The sequence below is a fragment of the Lampetra fluviatilis genome, chromosome 41 (assembly GCF_964198595.1).
Source record: "Lampetra fluviatilis chromosome 41, kcLamFluv1.1, whole genome shotgun sequence".
Classification (NCBI taxonomy): Eukaryota; Metazoa; Chordata; class Hyperoartia; order Petromyzontiformes; family Petromyzontidae; genus Lampetra; species Lampetra fluviatilis.
This window is the reverse complement of record NC_136315.1, coordinates 6,149,728-6,165,076: the sequence shown is the minus strand read 5'-3', so window position 1 is coordinate 6,165,076 and position 15,349 is coordinate 6,149,728.

Genomic DNA, 15,349 nt, shown 5'->3' with positions numbered 1-15,349 from the left:
ATATATGCATGCATCGTGAGATGGATATATATGTGTGTATGTCTGTGTTTTTACGTCTTTCAATTTCTAGCCCAGCATCACGAGAAATTAGCGCACAGGGCTTTAGTATTTGGCAGCTATAAATGTACACGTTATAAGCCACTTCGTTGAACTATCATTTGCAGCCAGTTCGCTTCTAAAAGGTATATATATATGTAGCTCCGTGGACTATACCTGGTAAAATACAAAAACATCGATAATTGTTTTATTACCCTTCTACCTGGCAACAAAACTGACACCTTTTTACAAGGAGTCATGTCTGCATAGACCACAATACCTGCAGTCATAATGCAAACAAAAGACACAACTCTGATAATGTGCACTGTCTTTGAAATTGACTAGGCTCTAAGGAAAGCTGTCTCGGGTGTAGACCAATCAACTTCAAGAACAGTGCACATTATCAGAGTTGTGTTTTTTTTTGCTTTATAACTGCAGGTATTGTGGTCTATGCAAACATGACTCCTTGTAAAAAGGTGTCAGTTTTGTTGCCAGATAGAAGGGTAAAAAAACAATTACATATTTTTACTGGCAAATGAGGTTCCAATGGTACAAATACATCGTTAAATAGTCATCGTTATACTCTTAAGAACTAAGAGTATGAATCCTTGCAGTCACGAAAGCTTCAAATCTAGAATTAGTCATCGTTAGGCATAGGACGGCCACGGTGCTGTCAGGGATAGGCGTCAGGGTCGAGGCTGGCGATGGAGTGGCTGACGAGAGAGCCGAGAGGATGTCCTTGGAGGATCTGGGGTTCGGTGGATTGTGACTCATCGCAGGACGGAGAGAGAATGGCGATTGCCTGGAGACGCCATACATCTGGCCGGGCTGTAGTGCTGGTGGTGGCTGTCTGTAGTCCATCATCTTTAACTTTGACCAGAATCTCTATTTAGACTGTGGATGAATCCGATGAGCTGTGAAGCTCTTTTCCCACCGATGTTCAGTACGTCCAGTTGGACTTGTGTCCAGTGGTGGACATTAGTCCAGAAGCTTCCTTCGTCCCATGGCTCGCCAGGAGAAGTCGGTACAGCAGAGTGTGGACCGATACCCATCTGTCCCTTCTGTGTGGGATACAGTGTTTCCCCCTTGCAGGCGTGGGGTTTCCTCCGGATGCTCCGGTTTCCTCCCACGACGTACGAAGTGGCCGAAAACACCTTAATATGATGAGAACTGCAGAGCTTTGGGCAATTGCTGATCGTGGCGTATCACCGCCAGGCAACGTTCCAGTTTTATCGCTGTGTGCTCAGCGACGATTGTGAGACCCAATTTGCATTCACGACTACACCCCATATATATAATAACTGATCGATAGCTTAAACATTTGTTTAGTAACATAACAGCACGCTAATGTGTTTTTGGCGGTCAGATCGCGTAAATGTAATTGTGTCGTACACCCATCTCCACTCGACACAGCCAATTAGCAATGTTTCTCAGGGCATTGGAGAGGTTTTGGATTCGCTCTCTAACACACGTTTTGCTTACTAATTGGCTGTGTCGGGTGGAGGTGGGTGAACAACACATTAACATTTACGCGATCTGACCGCCAAATAAACATCATGATAATATTGGTAGTGACAGTCTCCGTGTCAAATTAACATAACAGCAGTGGATTGTTAATGGCTGTTACTGCTGCTGCTGATGATGATAATAACGTTGATTATGATCAAGATGATAATACTGATGATGCTAATGTTGAAGATAACAATGCTGATTATGATGATGATGATAATAATAACAATGATGTATGCTCGCATTGTTTGCACGCTCCGAACGCAATGGTGGTGGTAAAAAAAAAACCTCTTCAGCGCTAAAATGTAAAGCGCACGTGGCCGCAGAGTCACGGCGACACGTCACAATGGCGGACGGTGACGTCACAATGGGGGAGAGTTCGTCACGCGCGGGCGGCTGCTTCTACGCCACAAAGGAGACTCGAGAGGAACGTGCGGCGATGGCTTCGTGCGCTCGGCCGCCAACAAAAGGAGCGGTGGTCTCATCGATCGAGACCATTGATTGATCGACGTTGGCAAAGCGGGAGAAAAAAAACCAAAGACGAAGATTCCCCTGGCCCCCTCCTTACTGCGTATAGCCTGCGCAGGCTGTTGGGGCAAGTGCTGTCACTTAGCACCTGTGAAGGTCGCTATGATGGGCTACGTGGGTCTTGTGGCCCGGCCGCCTTTGTCTCCCCGGCGCGAATGATGTTTACACACCGCGCCAGGATATTATTTTATTGTTCTTATTTTAATTTCACGATAAGTCGACCTCGCGGAGCCCCAGAAACTTTTCAGATATTCGCCCCCCCCCCTCCCCCCCCGATGGAACTCAGGGTGCCGGGTTCGTCGAGCGATGCGTTAACCACACGACGCTACCTCGCCACACACACACGTACTCACACACACACGTATGTACACACACACATACACACACACATGTACACACACACATGTACACACACACGTACACACGTACGTACACACACACGTACGTACACACACACGCAGACACGAATGCAGTTTCATTAAAGGGGGTCTCATCCTTTTACTCTCAGTCTCTCGCCAACATCACCACCACCATCATCATCCACCCCAACTACACCTCCCCCACTTCACCCACACATCATCTCTGCTGACTCGAACCGACGGCAATCATCTCCCATTCCCCCTCCCCCTACCCCCCCCCTAAATCAACCCCCCACCGCCTCCCCCATCCTCCTCCTGCTCCGCGTGGGACCTTACCTGGCAGGTACAGCACGCGATGTGTCTGCATGCCACTCTGAACTTCTGACTTCGGCTGCCGCTCGCCTCGTCTCCGTCGTCCTCTTCCACTCGTGCGCTCCTCCTTGCGCGGGGGGGGGGGGGGGATCGGAGGAGGGTATCGGGGGGGGTGGGGGGGTGGTAGGGGGGGGGGGAGCTCACGTGGTCCGCGCGCCCACCCGCACGCACGCGCGCGCGCGCGCTCACTCGACGTTCACGCGCTCACGGGAGGAGTGGGAGGAAGAGATGGAAGGGAAACATGCTCCGCTCGCGGTGTCTCTGCGATGTCGCGAATCGTGGTCGTTACGCGTGCCCCGAGCTTCGCTACGTGCTCACTCGCCCCCTTCAAAGCCCCTCAACACCCCCAACCACCCCGCCCAGCCGCCTCCAAAGAGAAGGGAATTAGAATAAAAAAAATGTCACGACGACAATAAAAAAATGCTGCTCTTGGAGCTACGAAATGTTGTATCGCTGAGATCCATTGGGGCCACTTCGATGGGACCCACGGCACTATTCTGCACCTACATAGGGGGCTTGTTACGCGCTCTACCCGTGCACTCTGCTACCCACTCACCTGCCTGCCCGTGCACTCACCTACCCACGCATTCCCCTACCCACTCACCTGCCTGCCCGTGCACTCACCTACCCACTCATTCCCCTACCCACGCACCTGCCTACCCGTACACTCACCTACCCACTCATTCCTCTACCCACTCACCTGCCTGCCCGTGCACTCACCTACCCACTCATTCCCCTACCCACGCACCTGCCTACCCGTGCACTCACCTACCCACTCATTCCCCTACACACGCACCTGCCTGCCCCTGCACTCACCTACCCACTCATTCCCTTACCCACTCACCTGCCTGCCAGTGCACTCACCTACCCACTCATTCCCCTACCCACTCACCTGCCTGCCTGTGCACTCACCTACCCACTCATTCCCCTACCCACGCACCTGCCTGCCCGTGCACTCACCTACCCACTCATTCCCCTACCCACGCACCTGCCTACCCGTGCACTCACCTACCCACTCATTCCCCTACCCACGCGCCTGCCTGCCCGTGCACTCGCCTAAACACTCATTCCCCTACCCACTCACCTGCCTACCCGTGCACTCACCTAAACACTCATTCCCCTACCCACTCACCTGCCTGCCTGTGCACTCACCTACCCACTCATTCCCCTACCCACGCACCTGCCTACCCGTACACTCACCTACCCACTCATTCCTCTACCCACTCACCTGCCTGCCCGTGCACTCACCTACCCACTCATTCCCCTACCCACTCCCCTGCCTACCCGTGCACTCACCTACCCACTCATTCCCCTACCCACGCACCTGCCTACCCGTACACTCACCTACCCACTCATTCCTCTACCCACTCACCTGCCTGCCCGTGCACTCACCTACCCACTCATTCCCCTACCCACGCACCTGCCTACCCGTGCACTCACCTACCCACTCATTCCCCTACACACGCACCTGCCTGCCCCTGCACTCACCTACCCACTCATTCCCCTACCCACGCACCTGCCTATCCGTACACTCACCTACCCACTCATTCCCCTACCCACGCACCTGCCTACCCGTACACTCACCTACCCACTCATTCCTCTACCCACTCACCTGCCTGCCCGTGCACTCACCTACCCACTCATTCCCCTACCCACGCACCTGCCTGCCCGTGCACTCACCTACCCACTCATTCCCCTACCCACTCACCTGCCTACCCGTGCACTCACCTACCCACTCATTCCCCTACCCACGCACCTGCCTGCCCGTGCACTCACCTACCCACTCATTCCCCTACCCACGCACCTGCCTACCCGTACACTCACCTACCCACTCATTCCTCTACCCACTCACCTGCCTGCCCGTGCACTCACCTACCCACTCATTCCCCTACCCACGCACCTGCCTGCCCGTGCACTCACCTACCCACTCATTCCTCTACCCACTCACCTGCCTGCCCGTGCACTCACCTACCCACTCATTCCTCTACCCACTCACCTGCCTGCCCGTGCACTCACCTACCCACTCATTCCCCTACCTATTCACCTGCCTACCCGTGCACTCACCTACCCACTCATTCCCCTACCCACGCACCTGCCTACCCGTACACTCACCTACCCACTCATTCCTCTACCCACTCACCTGCCTGCCCGTGCACTCACCTACCCACTCATTCCCCTACCCACGCACCTGCCTGTCCGTGCACTCACCTACCCACTCATTCCCCTACCCACTCACCTGCCTGCCCGTGCACTCACCTAAACACTCATTCCCCTACCCACGCACCTGCCTACCCGTGCACTCACCTACCCACTCATTCCCCTACCCACGCACCTGCCTACCCGTGCACTCACCTACCCACTCATTCCCCTACCCACGCACCTGCCTACCCGTGCACTCACCTACCCACTCATTCCTCTACCCACTCACCTGCCTGCCCGTGCACTCACCTACCCACTCATTCCTCTACCCACTCACCTGCCTGCCCGTGCACTCACCTACCCACTCATTCCCCTACACACGCACCTGCCTACCCGTGCACTCACCTACCCACTCATTCCTCTACCCACTCACCTGCCTGCCCGTGCACTCACCTACCCACTCATTCCCCTACCCACGCACCTGCCTACCCGTGCACTCACCTACCCACTCATTCCCTTACCCACGCACCTGCCTACCCGTACACTCACCTACCCACTCATTCCTCTACCCACTCACCTGCCTGCCCGTGCACTCACCTACCCACTCATTCCCCTACCCACGCACCTGCCTACCCGTGCCCTCACCTACCCACTCATTCCCCTACACACGCACCTGCCTGCCCCTGCACTCACCTACCCACTCATTCCCTTACCCACTCACCTGCCTGCCCGTGCACTCACCTACCCACTCATTCCCCTACCCACTCACCTGCCTGCTTGTGCACTCACCTACCCACTCATTCCCCTACCTACTCACCTGCCTACCCGTGCACTCACCTACCCACTCATTCCCCTACCCACGCGCCTGCCTGCCCGTGCACTCGCCTACCCACTCATTCCCCTACCTACTCACCTGCCTACCCGTGCACTCACCTACCCACTCATTCCCCTACCCACGCGCCTGCCTGCCCGTGCACTCACCTACCCACTCATTCCCCTACCCACGCGCCTGTCTGCCCGTGCACTCGCCTACCCACTCATTCCCCTACCCACTCACCTGCCTACCCGTGCACTCACCTACCCACTCATTCCCCTACCTACTCACCTGCCTACCCGTGCACTCACCTACCCACTCATTCCCCTACCCACGCGCCTGCCTGCCCGTGCACTCGCCTACCCACTCATTCCCCTACCCACGCGCCTGCCTGCCCGTGCACTCACCTACCCACTCATTCCCCTACCCACGCGCCTGCCTGCCCGTGCACTCGCCTACCCACGCACTTCTCTTACCCATGCAATCCCCGACCCATATACTCCCAACCTATGCACTCGCCATCTCTCAACACCGCCACAACCGCACCGCCCCTGCCCCCACCACCTCCATCATTCTTCCTCCCCACCGCCACCACCATCCCCAACTTTGTGTGTGTGTGTGGGGTCTTTTCTGGGTGAGTTGTTACAGAATGGTTATGAGCGCTGCCGCGGGCAGCCATGCGTCTCGCGCTAAACGAGAAGCGATATGGCTACCCTCACCCTCACCCTCCCTCTCTCCCCCCACTGCTCCCCCCTCTGCTCCCCCCACCCCCAATGTCTTTCCTGTATACCTCTCCAACACCACAACTACTCGCTTGGTGCCCCCTCCACCACCACCACCACCACGAACCCCACTTTCCTCTGCCTGCTCCATCCCCTGCCACCCTTCCCACCACCACCACCACCACCCCCCCCCCCACAACCACATTCACCCCCCCCCCCACTCTGTCTCCCCGCCACCTCTGTGTCTGAGCAAGTCACGGCTTTGTGAGCAAATCTGCCCCCAGCGCGTGTGGGACACACACACACAGACACACGAACAAGCACACAGCACATACACTATACGCTATATACACACAGGCGGGGTGGCGCAGTGGTGACAACGCGTGCCTCACTCACAGCGAGAAGATCATCGGTTCGATTCCAGACGCGGGCGCCTTTCCGTGTGAAGTTTGCGTGTTCTGTGTGGAGTTTGTTCTTCTCCTCCCTGGTTCTGAATGGTCTTCCTCCGGGTTCCCCGGCATCTCCACGCATTAGAATAAAATGCTGAAGAATTGTCTACAAATTACTCAATTTGGATCAAAGGAAAGCCCATACAAACGAGGCAATAGAAACGAGTCGGGCAATACAAACGAGGCAATAGAAACGAGACAGACAATAGAAACGAGACAATACAAACGAGACGGACAATAGAAACGAGTCAGACAATATAAACGAGACAATATATACGAGTCAGACAATACAAACGAGACAGACAATAGAAACGAGTCAGACAATAGAAACGAGACAATATAAACGAGTCGGGCAATACAAACGAGACCGGCAATACAAACGAGACAGACAATATAAACGAGACAATACAAACGAGACGCACAATAGAAACGAGTCAGACAATAGCAACGAGACAATATAAACGAATCAGACAATAGAAACGAGACAATAGATACGAGTCAGACAATACAAACGAGACAGACAATCCAAACGAGACAATACAAACGAGACGGACAATAGAAACGAGTCAGACAATAGAAACGAGGCAGACAATAGAAACGAGACAATACAAACGAGACAGACAATCCAAACGAGACAATACAAACGAGACGGACAATAGAAACGAGTCAGACAATAGAAACGAGGCAGACAATAGAAAAGAGACAATATAAACGAGGAAGACAATAGAAACGGGATAGACAATACAAACGAGACAATACAAACGAGGCCGACAATAGAAACGAGTCAGACAATACAAACGAGACAATACAAACGAGGCAGACAATAGAAACGAGTCGGAGGTGCGAGACAACGGAATGAGAACGAGTGAGAGAGATCAAAGGAGACAAACGACAGAACGAGACGAAACTAACAATCGATCTTGTAAATTTGACAAAATCGACTCGGACAGACGGGGGGGGGGGGGGGGTGTAAAATCGATACGGATTGAAGGGGGTGAGGTTTGAGGAGTGAATCGTTCCGTACTTTGTCCTAAGCAAGTGATGTACACTCCACATTGCTTTGACGGAAGCCAGAGTAATAATATAGTGTTGTTGTTGTTGTTGTGTTTAGTGGCTGCCGTACCCTGTATATATTTCATATAAAATAATAATATATTTAATGTAACTACTTTATACTTTAGGTGAACGAAAGCGCAGCAACGTGATCCATCACACCCACCCATCAAAGCGGTACTCATGTTTATCGACCCCTGGCCGTGAGTGTCTTACGATGGGCAACATCGCCGATTCGTAGCGCACGCCAAAAAATACATAATTCCTCGTTGTGGGAATTGAACTCGGGCTGCCGTGGGTTAGAACCGGGAAAGGCCAAAGCCGCTCGACGTTACGGAAGGCAGTTGTGGAGGTTCGACAACAACGTCCCCCATAACGTTGTTACAGAGCCGTTCCCGCCTCCTAGGCATTGCCATTCGCTCGCAGATTATTTTACAAAATTTTTGACGCCCCAACATCGGTGGGGTTTTTTGAAACATTCACTCCATCTCCTCCTCCCACCCACCCACCCACCCCTCCCACCCTCCCTCTCGATCTCCCACCCCTCCTCCCTTCCCCTACATCTCTGCGGCACGGCCCGCGTCAGCCAAACGTAGACCATTAATATTTCCATAATCTCGGCGGCTGGTAAGTGCCATCATAAATCACAGTCTACACACGACGTCAGGCGAGACACGGGGATATCTGTGCCCCCCCCTCTCTCTCGCTCTCTGTCTGTGTCTCTTTCGCCCTCTCTCCCCACTCTGTGTCTCTCTGTCTCTCACCCTCTCTCTGTTTCCCTCTGTGTGTGTCTGTCTCTCTGTCTCTCTCTGTCTCGCTCTGTCTCTCTCTCTGTCTCTCTCTGTCTATCACCCTCTCTCGCTCTCTGTCTGTGTCTCTTTCACCCTCTCTCCCCACTCTGTGTCTCTCTGTCTCTCACCCTCTCTCTGTTTCCCTCTGTGTGTGTCTGTCTCTCTCTGTCTCTCTCTGTGTCTCTCTGTGTCTATCACCCTCTCTCTCTCTCTGTCTGTGTCTCTTTCACCCTCTCTCCACACTCTGTGTCTCTCTGTCTCTCACCCTCTCTCTGTTTCCCTCTGTGTGTGTCTGTCTCTCTGTCTGTCTCTCTCTGTCTCTCACCCTTTCTCGCTCTCTGCGTCTCTTTCAACCTCTCTCCCCACTCGGTGTCTCTCTGTCTCTAATCCTCTCTCTCTGTTTCCCTCTGTGTGTGTCTGTCTCTCTCTGTCTCTCTCTGTGTCTCTCTGTGTCTATCACCCTCTCTCTCTCTCTGTCTGTGTCTCTTTCACCCTCTCTCCACACTCTGTGTCTCTCTGTCTCTCACCCTCTCTCTGTTTCCCTCTGTGTGTGTCTGTCTCTCTGTCTGTCTCTCTCTGTCTCTCACCCTTTCTCGCTCTCTGCGTCTCTTTCAACCTCTCTCCCCACTCGGTGTCTCTCTGTCTCTAATCATCTCTCTGTTTCCCTCTGTGTGTGTCTGACTCTGTCTCTCTCTGTCACTCTCTGTCTCTCACCCTCTCTCGCTCTCTGTCTGTGTCTCTTTCACCCTTCTCTCCACACTCTGTCTCTCTGTCTCTAATCATCTCTCTCTCTCTCTGTGTTTCCCTCTGTCTGTGTCTGTCTCTCTGTCTCTCTCTCTCTGTCTCGCTGTGTCTCTCTGTCTCTCACTATTTCTCATTACACGGTCGCCTTTCTTCTCCCCATTGTCTCTTCCTCTGTTCTCGTTCGCTGCATCTCTCTCTCTCTGTGTCTCTGTGTGTGTCTATTTTGTCTCAAAACGTTGCACAAACATACGGTGGTCAGATTCAATTTAAGGACGTGGCGGCGGTGGGTGTGAGCAGTCCGTGATAGTCGGAGTAAGATTGCAAGTCCTTGAGTCTGGACGTGAAGAGACGTTGGCAGCCGACATCACGGAGGGCTGACGCAAGCTTAGTTCTAAAACTATGTGCGGAAAGGCTCGAGAGTAGGCAATATCTTTGTGGCTACAATGTCGGTATTATTATAACCATCACGCCTGTTTATCGCCTGTTTGCCACGAACGACACCGCAATGCCTTGCCGACCTCGTCAAGGAACTTGAGCCATCACGGGAACTCCACTCATCCTCGTCGAGGCGGCGGCATTGCGCTAGCCGTCGACGAAACACGGTCACCGCGTCGCGTGCTTTAAGATGCGCTCCTGCGGCCGTCTGGAACGCTCTGCCTTCCGATAGTATGAAGCCACTGGAGCCGTGCAGTTTTAAATCATCTAGATTTATAAATAATTTCTTTCGAACTGATGTTTGTGTTTAGCTTATTCTAGATTTGAAGCTTTCGTGACTGCAAGGATTCATATTCTTAGGTTTTTTCGGTAAAGTCACGTAGGTAAAAAATTTAAATTTTAATTAATACAATTTATTTTATTTTTATTTTACTTTCATTAATTTTTATTTTTATTTTTTACCTACGTGACTTTACCGAAAAAACCTAAGAATATGTGTTTAGCTTGTTGCCCTTCCCCCACACGTCCGATTAGAGCGGTTGGTTAAGTACGGTGCGAAAAAAGTTCAATATCATGCATACGTGCCGGCCTTCATAGGTGCTGCTCGCTAACAGCACTTGCCCCAACAGTATGGGGATCTTTATCTTTGTTTGGGGCTCCGTCTAGCTCTGTCATATCCTTACTGTCGTGTCGTATTGTACGTGTGGTGTGTGGTGATACATCATCCCTGTATCTTTGCATGTCTCTTTGTCGACCCACTACATGTTTGCCTGTCTGAATCTGCGTGTCTATGTGTCCGTCTGCCAGCGTCTTATTATCACCTGCATGCCGGATAGTCTGTCCGCATATCCGTCCGTCTATCCGCACGTCTTTCTGCACGCTGCCATCCAATCATCCGCCGGTTGGCATTTCCCATGCAGGGATTTTTTTGGCCGCCGACGCCACCCGCTAACCCGGTACGGGTACAAGCATCAATCTTAGCGATCCTTCCCTAATCACAATAATTGCACAGTGGCAATGAGTATATACTGTGCAGGGATTGCACAGCCCATGAGCAATCCACTGCAGCATGAAGGCCACCTCCTCCTCCACCCCCCCCCCCCCACTATGTTGTGTTAGCCGTGGCCGGGAATCGAACTCAAGTGACCGGGTTTATTGCGCAGTGCCCTAACCACTGCGCCACCGCTCCGCCCCGAATGATGATGAGGGTGATACTAATGATATGGTAATGGTCACGTGCCGTGGGGCCGATTAAACTGGTCACGCGTGCGGCTCCTAGAGGTTGGAGAAAAGCTGCACTGGATGTATGGGATGCACGTGACGATACATAACGAGTGTCATTTAGTTATCCAGGGTATTATCACAGAGTCTTAAGACGCGATTGTTTTTATTTTATTTTAAAGATACATGCCGTCTGCGATCGCGTGGGATGTTTGGCAGCCACGAATTTGCAATGCGAGCCAAGTTCAGGGGAAAACCACACATCGCAAGGGCTGAGTCGACCTAGGGGAGACTCAGAACCGGGCTTCAGATAATCGTCACTGGTGTTGGTGGCCATGAGCGGGAATCTAATTCGAGTCGTCCGGTTCATAGCGCAGCGCGCTAATCATTGCGCCACCGCTCACACACACACGCACGTGTCGGGGAACGAAAGTGGAGCGGTTAGCACGCTGCGCTACGGATCCGGCGACCCGAGTTCGATTCCCGTTCACGGCCAACACCAGTGACGATTATCTGAACCGGTCATAGGCCTCCTCTAGGTCGACTCAGCCTCAAAATACGTACCTGGTGCGATGTGTAAACTCCGCCACTAGGGAGACAAAGACGGCTGGGCGTGGTGCTGACCACACACCGCTTCGTGTGTCGTGCTGGCTTTCATAGGTGCTATTCGGGAACAGCACTTGCCCCTACAGTCTGTTAAGGCTATAGGGGAGTGTGTGTGTGGGGGGGGGTTGGGGGGTGTTCTTTGTCTGTGTTGTATAACACAGGGGCCGTGACAGATTTTTCTTTTTTAATTTTCGGGACGGAACCAAAGTCCCCGCGTGTTGCCACCCTCGCCCACGACCGCCTCTCGCCCCTAATTGCGACGAACGCTGCGGCTGCAGGAACGACTGACTCCTCCTCGTTTCCGGAGATAATGGACGAGAAATGTTTCAGATTAATAGCGCTATTTATCTTTTTTAAATTTCTATCTTTCTCTTTGATGGCCGCTCTCCCCAAGGAAAATATTCATAAAACGAAATTGAAACCGTAACTTAATAGGTTATTAAAAAAATGTGTGTGGGGGGGGGGGGGAGAGACGTGGGGGGCGTGGGGGGATAGTGGTGGGGGGGATAGTTGTGGGGGGGGGGGTATTTGTGGGGGATAGTGGTGGGGGGGATAGTGGTGGGGGGGGGGGTATTTGTGGGGGGGGGATAGTGGTGGGGGAGATAGTGGTGGGGGGGATAGTGGTGGGGGGGGGGTATTTGTGGGGGGGGGATAGTGGTGGGGGGGATAGTGGTGGGGGGGATAGTGGTGGGGGGGGATAGTGGTGGGGGGGGTATTTGTGGGGGGGGGATAGTGGTGGGGGGGATAGTGGTGGGGGGGATAGTGGTGGTGGGGATAGTGGTGAGGGGGATAGTGGTGGGGGGGATAGTGGTGGGGGGGATAGTGATGGGGGGGATCGTGGTGGGGGGGATAGTGGGGGGTGGTGGTAGCCGCGCAGCCTACCACCCTTAGGTCGACTCAGATTTAAATGAGTACTCCATGGCGCCCGGTGTGGGCCTTCAGAGTGCCCGGCCCCACCACGAGGAGGTTAAGGCTGCACGGGGGTGTTGTTGTTACTGTTGTTGTTGCTGTTGTTGTTGCTGTTGTTGTTGCTGTTGTTGTTGTACGAGTACTCGCGTGTGTGGGGGGGGAGGGGGGTGACACTTCACCAACAGCGTGAAGTGTGGACTACAGTCCGAGATCGGTGCTCTGTGTGTCACGTGTCTCTTGTGTGTCTCTCGTGTGTCACGTGTCTCTTGTGCGTCACGTGTGTCACGTGTCTCTTGTGTGTCACGTGTCTCTCTCTTGTGTCACGTGTCTCTTGTGTGTCACGTGTCTCTCTCTTGTGTGTCACGTGTCTCGTGCGTGTCACGTGTCCCTCGTCTGCACTAGGCGTGGGAAGCCCAGGAAGGACCCCCCACCACTCCGTCTCGTGCGTGAGCTTTGTGAGGGGAAAAAGAACAAAACAAAGCATCGCACGTGCACCTGCACAGGTAAAGGGGATATGAGGAGGAGGGGGGGGTCTGCCTTGCTACGGCGGGGACCCCACCCCCAACCCCCTCCCCCACCCCCCCTCCCGCCCCATCGACACCCCACCCACCCCTCCCGGGACAATTGTAAGCATTGCCCCACATTAGCGACACAGCGCACAATGTTCACTCATTGGTTTCGATGGCGCTGGCGGGGGGGGGGTGTTGCATATGCTTCGAGTGGGACTCTGGGGTGCTGCGTACCCCGAGGCGAGGGGGTAGGGTCGTGGTTGGGATAAGGGATGAAGCGGAGGGAGGAGGGGGTGGTGACGGGGGAGGCGGGGTGACGGGATGTGACTTGCGTGGAGTTAAATAATAATCTCACCTCCACCTGACTCGATTGACTTTCATTCTCTGTTCCATACGTGAAGAGAGAGACAGAGAGAGATCACCCGTGTAGCCTTTCACGGACTGTTAGGGCAAGTGCTGTTGGTGGCACGTGGCAGGTGAAATACAACCCTACCAAGCGCACTCTCCGCTCACCTGTCCATCTGTGATGTCTGTCCCTCTCGCTCCCTCCCCCTCCCTCTCTCTGTCTTTCTTCAAATTCTCAGTCAATCTCAGTGGCGGAGCACGGTTGACATGAACCCTGGTGCAAGGAATGACATAGGAATGAAATATGAATGCGATAGGTGTGAAATAGAGTCTCCTGTCCAATTGTTAGATATTTTAACCCCCCCCCCCCTTCCACCTCATCTTGGTAGTCCGAAGTCCGCCCCCCCCCCTTTAGCCCACAGGGACCCCTCGCAACACCACCGCCTGCACACTCTATTGCGTCGCCACTCGTTCATTTGTCTCTGCCCCGTTGCCGAATCTCTGTCTATATCTGTCTCTCGCTCTTACTCCCCAGCTTCTCTCTCTCTCTGTCAACTCTCTCTATCTTTACCATTTATCTCGCGGTGTCTCTCCTCACCATCTCTTTCTCCCCCCCATTATCTCTCTCTGTCTCGCTGACCGTGTCTCTGTCTCCCTGTGCATGTGTCTCTCCCCACACCAGCCCTCTCTTTCTCTGTGTGTGTGTCTCTTTCTTCCCACCAATGTCTCCCACCGTGTTTATGCGTCTCTCTGCATTTGTTTCTTCCCCACCACGTCTCACCCAACATCTCTCCCCCCACCATTTCTCTCCCACCATCTCTCCCCCCACCATCTCTCCCCCCACCATCTCTCCACCCACCATCTCTCCCTCACCACCTCCCCCCCCACCATCTCTCCCTCACCATCTCTATCCCACCATCTCTCCTCCACCGTCTCTCCCCCCACCATCTCCCCCCCACCATCTCTCCCCCACCATCTCTCCCCCACCATCTCTCCCCCACCATCTCTCCCCCACCATTTCTCCCCCACCATCTCCCCCCCACCATCTCCCCCTCCACCATCTCTCCCCCACCACCTCCCCACCATCTCTCCCCCCACCATCTCTCCCCCCACCATCTCCCCCCCACCATCTCTCCCCCACCATCTCTCCCCCCACCATCTCTCCCCCCCCCATCTCTCCCCCACCAACTCCCCCCCACCATCTCTCCCCCACCATCTCTCCCCCACCATCTCTCCCCCACCATCTCTCCCCCCACCATCTCTCCCCCCACCATCTCTCCCCCACCATCTCCCCCCACCATCTCTCCCCCACCATCTCTCCCCCACCATCTCTCCCCCCACCATCTCTCCCCCCACCATCTCTCCCCCACCATCTCTCCCCCCACCATCTCTCCCCACCATCTCTCCCTCACCATCTCTCCCCCCACCATCTCTCCCCACCATCTCTCCCCTCACCATCTCTCCCCCACCATCTTTCCCCCCACCATCTCTCTCCCACCATCTCTCCCCTCACCATCTCTACCCCCACCATCTCTCCCCCACCATCTCTCCCCCACCATCTCTCCCCCCCACCATCTCTCCCCCACCATCTCCCCCCCACCATCTCCCCCCTCTCCCCCCACCATCTCTCCCCCACCACCTCCCCCACCATCTCTCCCTCCACCATCTCTCCCCCCACCATCTCCCCCCCCACCATCTCTCCCCCCCACCATCTCTACCCCCACCATCTCTCCCCCCCCCCATCTCTCCCCCACCAACTCCCCCCCACCATCTCTCCCCCACCATCTCTCCCCCACCATCTCTCCCCC